The sequence below is a fragment of the Papio anubis genome, chromosome 9 (assembly GCF_008728515.1).
Source record: "Papio anubis isolate 15944 chromosome 9, Panubis1.0, whole genome shotgun sequence".
Taxonomy (NCBI): domain Eukaryota; kingdom Metazoa; phylum Chordata; class Mammalia; order Primates; family Cercopithecidae; genus Papio; species Papio anubis.
The window spans coordinates 113,577,084-113,589,240 of record NC_044984.1 but is presented as its reverse complement, the minus strand read 5'-3'; the positions used below and the strand labels follow the sequence as shown (position 1 = coordinate 113,589,240).

The window sequence follows — 12,157 nt, the reverse complement described above, 5'->3', positions numbered from 1 at the left end:
GAACAACTCAATATTCCATCACACGGTGGTTCAGAAAGGTTAAGAGACACATGAAAGTCACACGAATTATGACTGGTGGGACGAAAATATAAATTTTTTGTCTCAAATTTTCTACCATAAACATGAGCCTTCCTTAGAAAACTGATGGATTTTCCCACCATCCTCCTGCTTATCTACCATCTCTGTTCTTAGAGAAGCACTGGAAAACCCCTGATATCATTCTGAGCCAGGAACTTCCTGTCCATGCCTACTAAAGACACAGAGGTCAAACTGCAGATAACAGAGGAAGTGATACTCGTTGGCATTGTCCTTCATGCATAGAATTCCCTCCAAGGCCGGGCATCGTGACTCACACCTGTAATCCCAGCATTTTGGGAGGCCAAGGTGGGCAGATTGCTTGAGCTCAAGAGTTCAGTACCAGCCTGGCCAACATGACAAAATCCTGTCTCTACAAAAATTAGCCAGGTGCAGTGGTGTGTGCCTGTAGTCCCAGTTACTTGGGAGGCTGATGCAGGAGAATCACTTGAGTTTGGGAGGCAGGGTTGCAGTGAGCTGAGATTGCGCCCATTCCAGCGTGCCTGAGCCGTGGGAGTGAAAACCTGCCTCAAAAAAAAAAAAAAAAAAAAAAAAGAAAGAAGGAAATTCCCTCTAATGTTGTCACGGGAAGTAGCTTGACAGAAGCAAGTCTCAGTTATTTTTTCACAGCCCCACTCCCTTCCAAGTCAAGTTGAGATTTAAAGTAGGCAAGTCCATTCCTCACATTGCAAATCAAATCACCATGACGATCACCTCCCCAATCATGCTGCTTTCCCCAAGATTCCAATTCACTTTAATAAGAATCATCTCCTACTATGATGCCTGGAACTGGCCAACAGTACCTCTAGCTAACACGTCCTGAGTTTCTCTGTGCTATGGGCCATGTACCAAAGATCTTGCAACAATTTAAGTCAGGAATTGCCCTCACTGTTTCCCAGGTGATGAGAGCCTCTGAGAGGTGAGATGCCACATCCCAAGTTGTACAGCTGGGGAGAGACAGTGTCAGGACAGTATCGCCTGTGCTGAGGTCTAGCTCCCCAGATAGACTGAAGCTTTGTGAGGATTTTATTCATTTCAAGTCTGGATCTCCCGGGGCAACCAGATTGTGCCCTTGATGTGAGATTGTTGTCAAAACAAGAGCGATCATTTATTGAGAACTTACCGGGTGTGAAGCCTTGTGCTAAAAGGATTTTATGTGCTTCGAGTGATTTAATTATTTTTCCCAACCACCCCAAGAGGTAGGTAATATGAGTATCTCTATTTTATGAATGAGGATACTGACTCAGAGAACTATAGTCGCTCCTCCAAAAATCACTCAACTAGCAAATGTTGCAGGTGGGATTTCAGTCCATGTCTGTGATTCTCACCTGCCGTGCTGCTAAGCTAGCCAGGTGCCCAGTGCAAGAAGAACACACCTCAGTCGCATGTGGAAGCATGGGGAAGACAGTAAGATTGCACCATTCTCTGCTGCTTGGATTTGACAGCAGAACTCCCTTTCCTGTCGCCCGTCACTCATATCCAGGAATGAAAGCCTTGATTGAAAGACTTGTCCAACAATACAGCTTTAACAGGGCCACCTGCTCAGGACACAGTAAGCAGCGACAGGAAACATCTGCTTTGGAAACGCCGGTGCTTCTGTTGATTGAAATGTACACACAGGAAAGCCTTCAGTTCCGGGGGAAATTCTGAGCTGAAGAGATTGTGATATTATCGGCCACACCCAGAAGAGCTGGAAATGGGTGAACTCCTGGGTGGGGGAGGAGCAGACCCCAGGCCTGTGCGAATCCTCTTGGTAATAATAACAATCACTGATAAATATTGTTTCATGAAGAAGCTTGGAGGGACCCCTGGGGTGTTGGTTGTTTCAAATGGGTAATTGAATTCCCTGCTGGGAGGGAACAAGGATGGCTTGGTTCACCCCACTTTGGGGAGTGGTCTCTATGTAAATTTAATGTGGAAATGCCAAACCCACAAGACATTTTTGTTTTCATTTGGTCTTTTTTTTTTTTTTTTGCCACAGAGTCTTGCTCTGTTGCCCAGGCTGGAGTGCAGTGGTGCAATCTTGGCTGACTGTAACCTCTGCTTCCTGGGCTCAAATGATTCTCCTGACTCAGCCTCCTGAGTAGCTGGAATTACAGGCATGTGCCACCACGCCTGGCTAATTTTTGTGTTTTTAGTAGAGACGAGGTTTCACCATGTTGGCCAGGCTAGTCTTGAACTCCTGACCTTTACCTACGTTGGCCTCCCAAAGTGCGGGGATTACAGGCATGAGCCATGGCGCCCGGCCCCACAGGGCATTTTCATTTGTGTGTGTGCATGCAGATGTGCAGATGTATGTGTTCATGTCAGAACGACTGCTCATTTAATGTAAGAATTTATCACATGATTCCCTGAAGCCCTGATTTCTACCCCCGGTAGTTCAAATAGAATTTGGGTTACAAAATCCATTTTGGTTGATTTATCTATAAGCTTTCTGTAATATACATACTGGGTGAACTTAGGCCTTCTTCCCTCCCCTTCTCCCTCTTTTTCTTTCTTTTCCTGTATCTTTTCTTCCCTCCTTTCTTCCATTCTGTTGTTAAATAAACTTTAGTTGAGCTACAGTGCTGGGTACCAGGTACACAAAGATAGATAAGAAACAGTCTGGAGGGAGCTGGCATCCACAGCTGTGGTTTTCAAATGGGAGTGATTTCCTTTTACCCCTAAGGGGACACTGGGATATGTCTGGAGACATGCTTGGTTGTCACAAGAGGAGTAAGTGCTGCTGGCATTTAGTGGGTGGAGGTCAGTGTATTAGTCTATTCTCACACTGCTAATAAAGACATACCTGGGACTGGGTAATTTAAAAAAGGGAAGAGGTTTAATTAACTCACAGTTCCACATGACTGGAGAGGCCTCACAATCATGGTAGAAGGTGAAGGGGAAGCAAGACACGTCTTACATGGTGGCAGGCAAGAGAGCATGTGCAGGGGAACTGCCCTTTATCAAACCATCAGATCTTGTGAGACTTACTCACTATCACAAGAACAGCACAGGAAAGACAGGCTGTCCCTGTGATTCAATTACCTCCCACTGGGTCCCTCTCACAACACGTGGGAACTATGGGAGCCACAATTCAACATGAGATTTGGGCGGGGACACAGCCAAACCATATCAGTCAGGGATGCTTCTCAGCATCCTGCAGTTTCCGGGACAGCCCCACCACTCGTTACAAAGAGTTATCTGGCCTACGATGCCAGTAAATGTTGAGGATGAGAAATCTGATCTCGAATATAGTGGAAAGAATTGGACTTAACTGGATTCAGTCCTAGCTCTCTCTGTCTCAGGCATAAGACCTCGAGTAAGTCCCTCAAACTTTCTGAGTCTCAGTTTTTCATCTGTGAGAAGGGACAAAGAGTGATTACTGTTTTGTAATGATGGAAAGAAGTTTGGGCATAGATCATGCCATTTAGTACCTGGTGGATACTCCAGAAACAATAGTCACTGGGCTTACCTAAGCCTAGGCTTCTAGGGTCTAAAAGCTACCACTGGGTTCTCCTGAAGATAAATTCCAAATAAATTCCTCTTATTCTAAGAGGAAGCCCAAAAATAATCTCATACCCTCTTCCCTTCCTGGCATCATAACAACCTGTAGCTATAGATTTATTTGTGCATTTCATGAATGCCTCTTTCCTTGACCTACCATAGACCATAAAGTCTTTGAGGGCAGAGGGCTGTGTCTTGCATTGTCCCTTCCTCTATTCCCAGCACCCAGCACAGTGCCTGGCCATAGTATTGGCTCGACATAATTGAAGCCAGACTGCCTGAGTTGAAATCTTAGCTTCTTTCACTCACTAGCTGTGTGACCTCAGGCAAGTTGCTCCAATTTTCTGTGTCTCATTTTCTTCATCAACAAGGTGGGGAATCTTATGTACTGCAAAAGGTTGTGGTGAGAGCCAAATAAGCTACTATATGTCTGGAGTCTGGCACCTAGTATGTGCTTATAAGGGTTAGCTATTATTATTGGCATTATTCCTTTATTATTTTTAATTTAATTAGTGAATGCCGCTCTGCTGCAGGATGCCAGCACAAGGGGATGGGCCTATCTTTGCCTTTGGGGAGAATCGTTTCTGCGAATTATTTGGAGAAAGATCCGAGTTTGCAGAGAAGCTAGCAGCTCATCTGAGCAGAAAAGTAGAAGTCAAAGTGATTTCTTGGAGGAGACTCATGGGGGGCCTCCTGGGTCACCAAACAGCCATCTCTCTCACCTGGAAGAAATAGGAATTGATTTGAAGCTTGTCCCATCTGAAAAGGTCTGTCGGGAGCCAGAACCAGCGCATGTTGTCAAGGATGCTTTTGGTCTTTGGTCCGGAGAAGAAGTGATTCATGATGATTTGCTTTTTCAGGGAGTCAGGGAGACCCAGTGGAGATGCAGGCTGGAGTCCCAGGGGCCTGCTGGGTTAGACTGTTTCCCTGAGCGGGAGGAAGGGAGGAAAATCAAGGAGCCAGTAGGAGCTGATGAATGAGGATAGGAGACCCAGGGAGAGCCAAAGTGGGGAGTCAGTGGGGTTGGGAATAAAGCACAAGGAATGAGAGAGGATCAGAGAGAGGTTTATTTCTTTATTTTATATTTTTATTATTTTTGAGACAGACCCTCGCTCTGTCACCCAGGCTGGAGTGCAGTGGTACGATCTCAGTTCACTGCAATCTCTGCCTCCCAGGCTCAAGTGATTCTCTTGCCTCAGCCTCCCAAGTAGCTGGGATTACAGGTGTGCACCACCATGCCCAGCTAATTTTTGTAATTTTGGTAGAGCTGGGGTTTCACCATGTTGGCCAGGCTCGCGCTTCTGGCCTCAAGTGATCCACCTGCCTTGTGTTGGGGTTATAGGTGTGAACCACTGTGCCCTGCCTCTGACACAGAGAAGTTTAGAGCTAAGAAGATCAAAAGCAACAACAGCAGCAGCAACAGTAATGACAGCTATCACCAATAGAGCTCTGCTGCGGGAGACGTATTTGTGTCCTCCCCAAATCCATAGATTGAAATACTAACCCCCAAGGTGATGGCATTATCAGGCAGAACTTTTGAGAGGTGATTAGGTTGTGAGAGCAGAACCTTCATGAAAGGGATTAGTGCCCTTATAAAAGAGGCCCAAGAGAGGTCCCTCGCCCCCTTCTGCCATGTGAGGACCCAGCAAGAAGACGGCTGTCCATCTGTGAACCAGAAGCGGGCCCTCACCTGACACCGAATATACCAATGCCCTGATTTGCACTTTCCAGCCTCCAAAACTGTGAGCCTGAACAGACTAAGAAAAGTGTTTACTATATGCCAGATACTTCACACACCAAAGCCCGTTTAGTGCTCATCGTGACCCTCTGAGGCAGCATGACCCATGCGTGTCAGGCCTCATCTACCTGTGGATGCTTTAAAAGAAAAGGGCGTGGCCGGCTTTGGTGGCTTACGCCTCTAATCCCAGCACCTTGGGAGGCTGAGGTGGGTTAATCACGTGGGCCCAGGAGTTTAAGAGCAGCCTGGCCAATGTGGTGAAACCTCATCTCTACACAAAAATACAAAAATTAGCCAGGTGTGGTGGTGCATGCCTGTGGTCCCAGCTACTTGGGAGGATAAAGTGGGAGTATTGCTTGAGGCTGAGAGGTTGAGGCCCTGATTGCAGCACTGCACTCCAGCCTGGACAACAAAGTGAGACCTTGTCTCAAAAAAAAAAAAAAAAAAAAAAGTAAAAAATAAAAAAGGGTCCGGCCAAGCACAGTGGCTCACGCCTGTAATCCCAGCACTTTGGGAGGCCGAGGCAGGTGGATCACGAGGTCAAGAGATCAAGACCATTCTGGCCAACATGGTGAAAACCCGTCTCTACTAAAAAAAATACAAAAATTAGCTGGGCATGGTGGCACACGCCTGTAGTCCCAGCTACTTGGGAGGCTAAGGCAGGAGAATCACTTGAACCTAGGAGGCAGAAGTTGCAGTGAGCTGAGGTCGTGCCACTGCACTCCAGCCTGGGCAACAAGAGTGAAACTCCATCTAAATAAATAAATAAATAAAGGTCACACTGCCTATATTCATTAATTCAGTCATTCAACAAATATCTTTTGAATGGAACATCTGATATATGGCAGGCACTATTCTAAGCACTAGGCATGTAGCAGAAAAGGAGACAGACCACGAGTCCATATTCTCTGCCTTCATGGAACTGACATGCTAGTGGGCTGTGGGTAGGACAACAACAAGTTAACACTGTGTCTGGGATGTCAGATGGGGAGGAGCGCTACGTGGAAACGAAAGCATGGAATGGGGATGGCGAGCAGGATAGAGTGAGGTTGCAACTTTGAGAAGTATGGTCAAGAAAAGTCTCCCTGGGCCGTGTGTGGTGGCTCATACCTGTAATCCCAGCTCTTCGGGAAGCAGAAGCTGGAGGATAGCTTGGCCCAGGAGTTCGAGACCCACCTGGGCAATATGGCAAGACCCTGTTCTCCACAAAAGAGGGGGAAAAAAAAAAAGAAAAAAAGACAAGTCTCCCTGAAGAGGTAACAGTTGAGCAATGATCTGAAAAAGGCAGAAAGTGAGCCATCTGCATGTTTTGGAGAAAAGTACAATCGCAAGAGAGAGCAGCTGGTGCCAAGGCCCTGGGGCAGGAGCGTGTCTGCTATGTTTGGGGAAACGAGGAGGCCAGTGTGCAGCAGCAGAGGGAATGAGGCAGGAGAGTAACTGGAGGTGGGATGGAGAAGGTCCAGGGTGTTGGGTCCTGTGGGCCGATGGCCATCGTAAGGAGTTGGCTTTGATTCTGAATGTAGATCCCCTGTAGAATCTTGAGCAGGGAAGTGATGTGATCTGAATTCGGTTTTAATAATCTCCCTGACTGCTGTGTTGAAAACAGTCTGTGAGGGGCAAGGAAGACGATAGGAATTCCTGCAAGGATCCAGGTGAGAGACGATGGCAGCTCAGACCAGGTAGTAAGAGTGGGGCTGGTGAGAAGTGGGGGATTCTGTGTCCAGGGTGGGTTGGCCTGAGTCCCAACCTGGTTATGCAGAATGGAAAGCTCCCATCCTGCGCCATCCATGTTCCCTCCAGCCCACACCCATACCCAGAAGCCTGAAAGGCAGATGCATTCACTCACAGCATCTGGTTGTCCTGTTCTCTTCTAGATCCACATGTTTTCAACCAGTGAAGCCACTTGGAGTGACACTGTCACCACTGAACTCATTGTGATAACACCGATGTCCATGCCAGGAAGCTACCTCCTGGTGCTTCAAAGCTTCTGGTCTTGGGGCTGCCAGGATGGCGCCGTGCCCATGCATGGTGAGAAGAAAGGCCACTCCTTCTCGGGACCACACTTTGCTACCTGGGCCCCAAGGCTATCCTGCTTGTGCCCCACACAGCGCAAAGACTGTCATGAGTATTTCCATCAGCTTCTGATCCTCACTCCCTCTTGCCATAGGAGCTCACTCCAACCTCAGTTTCCTTGGGGGACCAGACCCCTGGCCGTCTTCTCCTTCCTCCTCCACATTAAACCTCATCCTGCTTCCCAGGCTGCAAGACGAAAAATGTCCAGAGAGAGCCCTGAGTGTGTGGAGTGTGTGCGTGTGTGAGAGTGTGTGTGCACAAGCGTGTGTGAGTGTGTGTGACGCTGAAGGAAGTAGGTATGAAGGTGTGGAGGGAACCAGCTTTCCTGGTGAATCAATGGAAACTCCGAAAGGTTAAGTGATTTGTCCAAGGCCTTCTCTTTTGCATTAAAATGCCCTCGTAGTCTTTTTTCTTCTACAATGTGAAGACCCCAGGCCCTTTCTCCCTTTTTTATAAATACAAAATGATTTGATAGTTAAACAAAAATTTCAAAATTGGAATATTTGTATTTAAAATCTTGGACCTACAGTAGCTGTAGCTGTAGTAGCCAATCAAGCAGTCATTCAACAAGCATTTATTGAGTGCCTAATAGATACCAGGCCAAGAGGCTCAAGTAAGCGCAAGCAGGTAAGTCCTATTTCCCTTTGGCTGTTTGGAGAGAATTCTAGACTACTCCTAAGAGGAAGGAACAGAACCAGAAATGGAACTGAATCCTCGCCTCATTGGTGTGAATGGTAGAATGATAGCAGGAAGGCACTGCTGCAAGGTCAGGGAAAGGGGCTTCAAATCTCATGTTCACCAGTGACAACTTGGGTGACCCCTAGAACCTCAGGTCCCTTTAGCACTGGACGGATGCGGCCAGGGTTTGACACAGGGTAAGCACTTGACAGATGATCGCTACCATTGCTGGGCAGGCAACAGAGCTTGAATACAGACAGAAACAAACTGGAAAATTCTGCCTTGAGCCCTTTTTGCCTGCAGTGTCAGTTTGGGGAGAGAAAAGAAACTTGTAAGTATCTGGATATGAAATGGCCATTGGTCCCCAATGAGTTAAGAGAGCTCCTAACTCACCTGCTTCCTTCAGCTTGCCAACGTTTCTCCAATTGTAGGAAGGTGAAACCTTTCATGTCTGCCAAAGACTTGGCTTCCAACAAGGGCAAAACCTGCTCTTCAGCCTCAATACCTACGGATGATGAAGTCTAACACTGTAGGTACTTTTCTGGGTGATTAGATAGATCATGTTTTCCAAAATAAGGAATGAAGATCCATGATGGGGGAAGGGAGAGCGAGGTGTTGGTGGGTATGTCAGATGAGAGGGTAAAATCGTGTTTGAAATCCTGGGAAACTGGGGAGGAATATTTGGTCACCAGCCATTTGTCCACTTATTGGATTGGAACTGCCTGGAAATTTGGAGATCTTGGCCAATTATCTCAATAGACTGCAAGTTCTATTGAAGGTGACGATCATGCGTCGGAAGACTTTTCCCCATAGGACCTTGGAAATAGTAAGAAGTTTTAAACAGGGGGCAGACTTCTGTGAATACTAACAGCTAATGTTTATTGAGTACTTGCCCTATCCTGGGAGCCATGATAAGTATTTCATAATTATCTTAGTAAATTCTCAAAAGAAAAAACAACTGTTAATAGATAACTGTGCTATTATTATCTATCTATTATTTTAAGATTATTACTACCATTTTACAGAAGATAAAATTGAGGCTCAAAGACATTGAATAATAAGCCCAAAATCACAGAGCTCATTTTTTCTTTTTAAAGACAGGATCTTGCTGTGTTGCCCAGGCTGGAGTGCAGTGACGTGATCTTGGCTAACAGAGCTTCGATCTCCTGGGCTCATGTAATCTTCCCTCCTTGGCCTCCCAAGTAGCTGGCACTACAGGCATGCACCACTATGCCTGGCTAATTTTTAAAAAGTTTTTTGTAGCGACAGGGTCTTCCTACGGTTCTCAGGCTGGTCTTGAACTCCCGGGCTCGAGCGTTCCTTTGGCCTCAGCCTCCCAAAATGTTAGAATTACAGGTGTGAGCCACTGCATGCAGCCTCACAGAGCTCCTAAATGATGAGAGTGGGAATTCGAATCCAGGTATGTAAGATTTCATTCTGCTACGCTGACCTCAGAATCAGTTAGGTTTAGGTCAAAACTTCAGCCTTTTCTAACCAGCTGTGTGACCTTGAGCAAGTCACTTACATTTTCTGAGCCCTAGTCCCCTCATCTTTGAAACAAGAATAAGAAGAAAATTCTCATAGAGTTGTCGTGAGATTGAAAAAGAATTATAAAAAGTGCCTGGCATTGTGTGGGCAACTCCAAAATATGAGATCCCTTCTAACACTTAATAAAGTTTATTGAAAGAGTGAAAATTTCCCTCCCTGTCAGCCCGCAGAGGGTTAACTTCGAACCTCAGGGTGTCAGCATTTCTCTGATCTTGGCACTAATTATGTACAGAAATCATTTTGCCTCTGACACATATAATGAAAACAATTGTACAGAAATGGAATTTACCATGCTACACGTTACGAGAGGCTTTTTTAAAGACCACCTCAATTTCCCCCACTTTTCTTTTATTTCCCCCCGCTTCTTGCCAGATAATCAAATACAAAAGTTATATTAACCTCCAAACCACTTCAATTAAAATGCTCATCCAAAATTTGAAAACAATTAAAAAACCCATTATCTCAGATTTAATGTTCTCTGATTCTGTGTCTATTTTCTGCCGCAGCGTAAATGGCAGGTAACATTATCACAGTAGGTGCCTTCTAGAAAGCAATGTCTCATTCTCTGCCTGTCGGTCCCGCGGCTGCTCTCTCGGCACCGGCCTTATTAAAAACCCACACACCCTGGTGTACTTTTGTCATGTCCAAATGCACCGAAATAATTGATTGTTTTAATGAGCTCTCCATCTGTCTCGTTTTCTTCTGTCTTTCTCTACTCAGTAACTGGTTTTAGTGAGAGAAAAGAACAGACTCCACTCTTGGGAGGTCACAGACTGAAAGAGGGGAGGATCTCCGGCTTGGATCTGCTGCCCAGGGGTTCTGCATTCCCTGGGGAAATTAGAAATTATTTTCCCAGGCTGGGCACGGTGGCTCATGCCTGTAATCCCAGCACTTTGGGAGGCCGAGGCAGATGGATCATTTGAGGTCAGGAGTTCGAGACCAGCCTCGCCAACATGGCACAGACCCATCTCTACTGAAAATACAAAAATTAGCCATGAGTGGTGGCACGCCCCTGTAGTACCAGCTACTCAGGAGGCTGAGGCAGGAGGATCACTTGAACCCAGGAGGCAGAGGTCGCAGTGAGCTGAGATCATGCCACTGCACTCCAGCCTGGGCAACAGAGTGAGACTCTATCTCAAAAAAAAAAAAAAGAAATGATTTTCAGAAAGAAGAGTATGTAGGGGGGGGAAAAAAAAGAGAAAGAAAGAAATGATTTTTCCAAAGAAGAGCATGCAGGGAAAAGTGTTAGGTGCTGTGGTGGCTGCAAGGAGCACAGGCCCATCAACAGCCCAAGAGAAAGAAAACTCTCTAGTCACTCCTTGAGATAGGAGGAGGACACCGGACACCTAACCACTTCAGCTTGGGTCAACAAACAGGTAGTGAGTGCCTACTGTATACCAGACATTTAGCAGACAGTAGAAATGTGGTCTCCAAGGTCTGGCAGAATCAATAAAAAAACTCCTTGGGACAGATACATTCACACGCTACTGGTAGGAATATAAATTTTTACAGCTTTCCTGGAGCATAATAGAACAATACGTATAAGAGATTTAAGAGATGTGCATGCCCATTGACCCAACAATTGGCCTTCTAATAATTTATGATAAGGGGTTAATCACTTATGTGTGCAAAGACTTAGCTGCAGCTGTGTTCATTGCAACATTATTTACAAAAGCAAATAAAAAATCATTGAAAAACCTAATTGTTCAATGACAAGGAATTATACAAATTCATGATGACATATCCTTAGGATGGAATACTAGAAAATAAAAGAATATTAGAAGAGAATATTTATTGACAAGGGGAACAGTTAATTATACATTTTTTTTTTTTTTGAGGTGGATTCTTGCCCTGTTGCCCAGGCTGGAGCACAGTGGCACGATCTCGACTCACTGCAACTTCCGTCTCCTGGGTTCAAGCGATTCTCCTGCCTCAGCCTCAGCGAGTAGCTGGGACTACAGGTGCCTGCCACCATGCCCAGCTAATTTTTGTATTTTCAGTGGATGTGGGCTTCACTATGTTGGTCAGGCTGGTCTTGAACTCCTGACTTCAAGTGATCCTACCACCTTGGCCTCCTAAAGTGGTGGGAAATGATACATTGTTAAGTTACAGTAAACAAATAAAATACCTAATAAACAGCATGACCTAAATTTTCTGGAAAAAAAAATTATGTCTGTGATTGCATGGAAGAAAGACAGGAAGGAAATGCACTATTCTGGGAAGATGAGAATTTGTGTTACATTTAGATTCTTCTCTGGAGTTCTTCTGATTTTTTTTTTTTTCCAGTGACAATGTGTTACTTGTTATTTTCAAAACAGAAAAAGCTGTTTTGAAAAGAGATAACTGTGAACAGGAGCCAGAAATGAAATGGAAACTGTTGAGAATTAAGCAGGCTTGGGGAGTAGCTGGGCTCTACCCTGGCATGCTTCCTCTGTGGGCCCATTCTATTCTCTCTACTTACTCAGCGTGTTAGGTCATTCTTGTGTTGCTGTAAAGGAATACCTGAATCTGAGTGACTTATAAAGAAAAGAGGTTTAATTGGCTCACAGTTCTGCAGGT

General features: G+C 45.6%; 1 long non-coding RNA gene across 1 annotated transcript; it reads left to right on the top strand.

The window, feature by feature from the left end:
* The first annotated feature begins 625 nt into the window (after positions 1-625).
* LOC103876109 lies at positions 626-7,573 on the top strand. Its single transcript, XR_001893028.3, has 2 exons — positions 626-1,828; positions 7,174-7,573. It is a non-coding gene; the product is annotated as an uncharacterized LOC103876109 (long non-coding RNA).
* Positions 7,574-12,157: the final 4,584 nt, after the last annotated feature.